Source organism: Mustela nivalis (genome assembly GCF_964662115.1).
Source record: "Mustela nivalis genome assembly, chromosome: 5".
Classification (NCBI taxonomy): Eukaryota; Metazoa; Chordata; class Mammalia; order Carnivora; family Mustelidae; genus Mustela; species Mustela nivalis.
The window spans coordinates 417,001-423,088 of record NC_139024.1 but is presented as its reverse complement, the minus strand read 5'-3'; positions in this window follow the sequence as shown (position 1 = coordinate 423,088).

The window sequence follows — 6,088 nt, the reverse complement described above, 5'->3', positions numbered from 1 at the left end:
GGAGGTGATAAACTAGAAGAAAATCAAGGCAACCTTCATAAGAATTCAGGGTGAGGGTCTCCTCCAGGCGGAAGGAAGTGAGGTGTCTGTGGCCAGTTGGGAGCACGTGGATGTCTCAACCCAGTGGACGAGTTTCTCCTTCTAAAATTGCGCGGAGGGTACCTAGGTGTTCCTTTTATTAATATTCTTCAAAATCTGCCTCCATGTTTCATATAGTTTTGTATATATTTTTGTTTTTCTATCACCTTTGGAAGAATTTTTTAGTCATGTGACTTTACACAGTGTACCTCATGCAACACTATCAAAAACTCCCTTTTCTTCATGACAGACGTTTTGTGGGTGAGGTACACATAACATTGACCATCTCAGCCATTTTTAAAAGCAAACCGGTTAAGTCACATGCAAACTCATTGCCACGCGATTGATCACCGTGCATCCCCATACTCTAAAAAACAGTTCTAACTCTGGAAACAGTTTTTCATCCTGTAAAACTGAAAGTCTATACCCAGCCCCAAGAAACCACCAGTGTATTTTCTGTCTCTATGTGACTACTTTGGGTGCTTCACATAAGCACAGTCATACAGAGCTTATCCTTTTGTGACTGGTTTATTTCATTCAGAATAATGACCTTGAAGCTCATCCATATTGTGGCATGTTGCAGAAGTCTGTTCCTTTTCAGGGCTGGGTTACATCTCCTTGCATGTTTATACCATATTTTCCAGGCATTCATCCACCAACAGATAACTTGTTGCTTCCATGCCATTGTGAACAATGCCGCTATGAACATAGGTATACAAATATCTCTTCAAGATCCTGCTTTCAATTCTTTTGAGTAAATCCCAAAAGGCAAAAGTGCTGGATCATAAGGAAATTCTATTTTTAATTTTTTGAGGAGCCTCCATACTGCTTTCCTCAACAGCTGCATTACTTTACATCTCCAATAGGACACAAGAGGTCCAATGTCTCCACAACCTCACCAGCACTTGCTGTTTTCTGGTCTGTGATAATAACCATCCTAAGGGACGTGCAGTTGTATCTTGTGGTCTTCATTTGCATTTCCCTAATGATCAGCGATGTCGAACATCTTTTCATGAGCTTTTTGGCCATCTGTGTGTCTTCTTTGGAGAAACATCTGTTCAGTCCTCTTTCCATTTTTGAATTGGTTTTGTTGTTATTGAGTTGTAGGAATTATTTCTATGTTATACTAATCCCCTATCAGATATAGGACTTACAAATATTTTCTCCCATTTCATGAGTTACCTTTTTATAAATAATTTGATAATGATGTATTTTGGAGCGTCTCTTTGAGTTCATCTTACTTAGAGTTTGTTGAGATTCTTAGATGTTTATGTCCATGTAGTCCATCAGATGTTGAGATTCTTAGATGTTCATGTCCATGTATTCCATCAGATTTAGGAGGCTTTTGACCATTATTGTTCCAGCATTTTCTGTGTGTGCTTCTCTCTTTTCTCCTTCTGGGACTCCCAGATGCAGATACTGTCCACTCAACCATGCCCACAGTTGTTTGCTTTCCTTCAATCTTTTTCTTTCTTCAGATTCCAGAATTTCCATTGTCTATCTTCAAGTGTGCTAATTCTTTCTTCTGCCTGTTCAAACCTGCCTTTGTTCACTTTAGTGAATTTTTCATTTCAATTACTGTACTTTTGACTCCAGAATGTCTTTTGGGCTTCTTCTTAGGTTTTTGACCACTTTGTTGACATTTCCATTTTATTTACACAACATTTTTTTACTTTCTCCACATCTTCCTTTTGTCCTTTGACCATATTTAAAAGTTGTTTTAAAGTCTTTGTCTAAAACAAAAATTCAAGGAGTTCCTGACCACTAAACCAGGCCTGCAGGAAATATTAAAGGGGTCTCTTTGAGTGAAAAGGAGACACCAAAAGCGATAGTATGAAGATAAGAAACACAAAAGCAGTAAAAATGAATATTTCTGTGAAAAATCAGTCAAGGAACTCACAAAATAAAAGGATGTAGAATACGACAACATACACCTAAAGCGTGGGGAGCCGAGGAGTAAAGGAGGAGGCAAACTTAAACGGCATCGACTTCATGTCAACCGCTGTACATGGAAGAGGTTAGGTACAAACATAGCAGCAAACACATATCAAAAACCACTAAAAATATGCAAAGAATAGAGAGAAAGAAACTCAAATCAGAAAATCAGCAAACCAAGAAAGAGGGGACAAGAAAGAATCAGAGAAAACCTTTAGAAACAACCCCAACAAATAATAAAATGACAATAAATACATATCTATGAATAATTACTTTGAAGGTAAACGAACTAAAAGCTCCAATCAAAAGACATAAGGTGACAGAATGGATTTAATAAACAATACCCATGTATATACTGCCTACAAGAGTCTCATTTAGACCTAAAGACACCTACAGATTAAGTGAGGGGACCAAGAAACATCTATCATGCAACGGACGTCCAAAGAAACTTGGAGCAGGAATACTTCTATCGGACAAAGTAGACTTTGAAACAGAGACCGGAGCAAGGACAAAGGAGGACGTGATAGAGCAACACAGGAGACAGTCAAACAAGAAGATGTAACAATTGTAAATATTTATGCACCCAACATGGAAGAACCCAAATACATAAAACAATTAACAACAAGCATAAAGGAAATAATTGATAGTATTACAATCATAGCAGGGGACCTTAACACCCCTACTTACATCAATGGATAGATCACGTAAACCAAAAATCAACAAAGAAACAGTGGCTTTGAATGACACGCTGGACTAGATGGATTGAACAGATATATTCAGAACATTTCATTCTAAAACAGCAGAATACACAGTCTTTCTAAGTGCACAAGGAATGCTTTCCAGAATAGATCAACTATTAGGCCATAAAACAAGACTCAACAAATTCAAGAAGACCAAAGTCATACCATACACCTTTTCTGACCACAATCCTATGAAACTTGAAGTCAACCACAAGAAAAAAATCTGAAAAGACCACAAATACATTGAATTTAAATAACATGCTACTGAACAATGAATGGGCCAACCAGGAGATCAAAGAAGAAATAAAGAAGTGCTCAGAAACAGGTGAAAATGAAAACGCAATGGTCCAAAACTTTGGGGGTACAGCAAACGTGGTTGTAAGAGGGAAGTTTCTAGCAATACAGGCCCTTCCTCAACAGATAAGAGAAGTCTCAAATAAACAACCTTTCACCTAAAGAATCTTGAAAAAGAACAATCAACAAAACTGAAAACCAGCAAAAAGAAGAAAATAATAAAAATTAAGGCAGAAATAAATTATACAGAAACTAAAAATCAAAAACCAAAGGGTGCCTGGGTGGCTTAGTTGGTTAACCATCTACCTAAGGCTCAGGTCATGATCCCAGGGTCCTGGAATGGAGCCCCATGTTGGGCTCCCTGCTCAGCTGGGAGTCAGCTGTTCCCTCTCCTTCTGCACACCCCCCCGCCCCCGCTCCTGTGCTTGTGCACATACCGGCGTGCACTCTCCCCTCTCTTAAATAAATAACAAAACAAAACAAAATAAACAAACCAAAAAGGAATAGAACAGGTTAATGATCAGGGGCTGGTTCTTTGAGAAAAAAAAAAAATCAGTAAAATTGACAAACATTTAACCAGACTTATCAAGAAAAAAAGAAAAAGGACTCAAATAAATAAAGTCACAAGTGAGAGAAGAGAAAGAACAACCAATACCAGAGAAATCGGGAACACTAAAAAGAAATTTTAAAAATAAATAAAAATTTAAAAAGAAGAAATACAAACAATTATAAGACAATAGTGTAAAAACTATACGCCAACAAATTGGACAACATAGAAAAAAATGGATAAGTTCCTAGAAACATATAACTGAAAGAGGAGGAAATAGAAATTTGAACAGACAAATAACTACCAAAGAAGTTGAATTAGTAATCAAAAACTCCCAACAAATAAAAGTCCAGGACCAGATGGCTTCAGAGACAAATTCTACCAAACATTCAAAGAAGAGTTAATACCTATTCTCCTCAAACTATTCCAAAAAAATAGAATTCATCCTATGAGGCCAGCATTACTCTTATACCAAGACATAGACCCCACTAAAAAAGAGTTATAGGCCAATATCCCTGATGAACACAGATTCAAAAATCCTTAACAAAATACTAGCAAACTAAATTGAACAATACATTAAAAAAAAAATCATTCACCATGACCAAGTGGGATTTATTCCTGGGTTGCAAGGGTGGTTCAATATTTACAAACAAAGCAATGTGATGCATCACATCAATAAGACAATATGATCATTTCAATACACGCAGAAAAAGCATTTGACAAAGTACAATATTCATTCGTGATAAAAACTCTCAACAAAGTAGATTTAGAGGCAACGTACCTTAACATAATAGAGGCCATCTATGAAAACCCACCCCTTACATTATCCTTAATGGGGAAAAACTGAGACCTTTTCCTCTAAAGTTGGGAATAAGACAAGGATGTGCACTCTCACCACGTCTACTCAACAAAGCACTGGACGTCCCAGCCACAGCATTCAGACAACAAAAAGAAATAAAAGGCATCCAAACTGATCATGAAGAAGTAAAATCTTCACTACTTGCAGATGACAGGATACTATATGTAGAAAATCTGAAAGATTCTGCCAAAATACTACTAGAACTGATAAAAAAGAAGTTCAGTAAGGTCACAGGACATAAGGTCAATGTACAGAAATCTGTTATATTTTAATACACCAATAATGAAGCAGCAGGAAGAGAAATTAAGAAAACAATCCCATTTGCAATTGCACCAAAAATAATACCATACCTGGGAATAACCCTAACCAAGGGGGTGGAAGACCTGTCCTCCGGAGACTGTGAAACACGGATGAAAAAAAGTGAAGATGATGCAACGAAATGCAAAGACATTCCATGCTTACAGACTGGAAGAAAAATATTGTGGGTTTTTGGGTTTTTTTATTAACATATATTATTTGCCCCAGGGGTACAGGTCTGTAAATCATCAGGCTTACACATTGCACAGCACTCACCATAGCACATACCCTCCCAAATGTCCCTGACCAGCCTCCCCATCCCTACCCCCAACTCCCCTCCAGCAACCCTCAGTTTCTTTCATGAGATTAAGAGTCTCTTATGGTTTGTATCTCTCTTGATCCCACCTTGTTTCATTTCTTCCTTCCCTACCCCCCACAACCCCCACCCTGCCTCTCAAATTCCTCATATCAGAGAGATCATATGATAACTGTCTTTCTCTGATTGACTTATTTCACTCAGCATAATACCCTCTAGTTCTATCCACATCATTGCAAATGTCATTGCAAATGGCAAGATTCTGTTGCTTTTGATGGCTGCATAGTATTCCATTGTATATATACCACATCTTCTTTATCTGTTCATCTGCTGATGGACATCTAGATTCTTTCCATAGTTTGGCTATTGTGGACATTGCTGCTACAAACTTTCTGGTGCACGTGCCCAGAAAAATAAATATTGTTAAAATGTCTACACTACCCTGAACAGTCTACACATTAAATGCAATCACTATCAAAATAGCATTTTCACAGAATTAGACCAAACAATCTTAAAATTGGTATGGAAATACAAAAGATCCCAAATAGTCAAAGCAATCTTGAAGAAGAAAAGCAAAGCTGAAAGGCATCACAATTTCAGATTTCAAGTGGTATTACAAAGCTGTAGTAGTCAGAACAGTATAGTACTAGCATGAAAAATACACATAGATCAATGGAACAGAATAGAAAATCCAGAAATAAACCTACAACCATATGGTCAACTCATCTTCAACAAAGTAGGAAAGAACATCCAATGGGACAAAGATAGTCTCAAACAAATGGTGTTGGGAAGACTGGACAGCCACATGCAGAAGAAAGAAACTGAACTATTTTCCTTCACCATACACAAAAATAAAGATGGGCTAAGTGGGTGATGGCTAGGAGGGCACTTGGGATGAGCACTGGGTGGTCTATGTAAGTGATGAATCACTAAATTCTACTCCTGAAACTAATGTTACACTATATGCTAACTAACTGGGAATTTAAATAAAAACTTGAGAAAAAAATTAATTTTAAAAATAA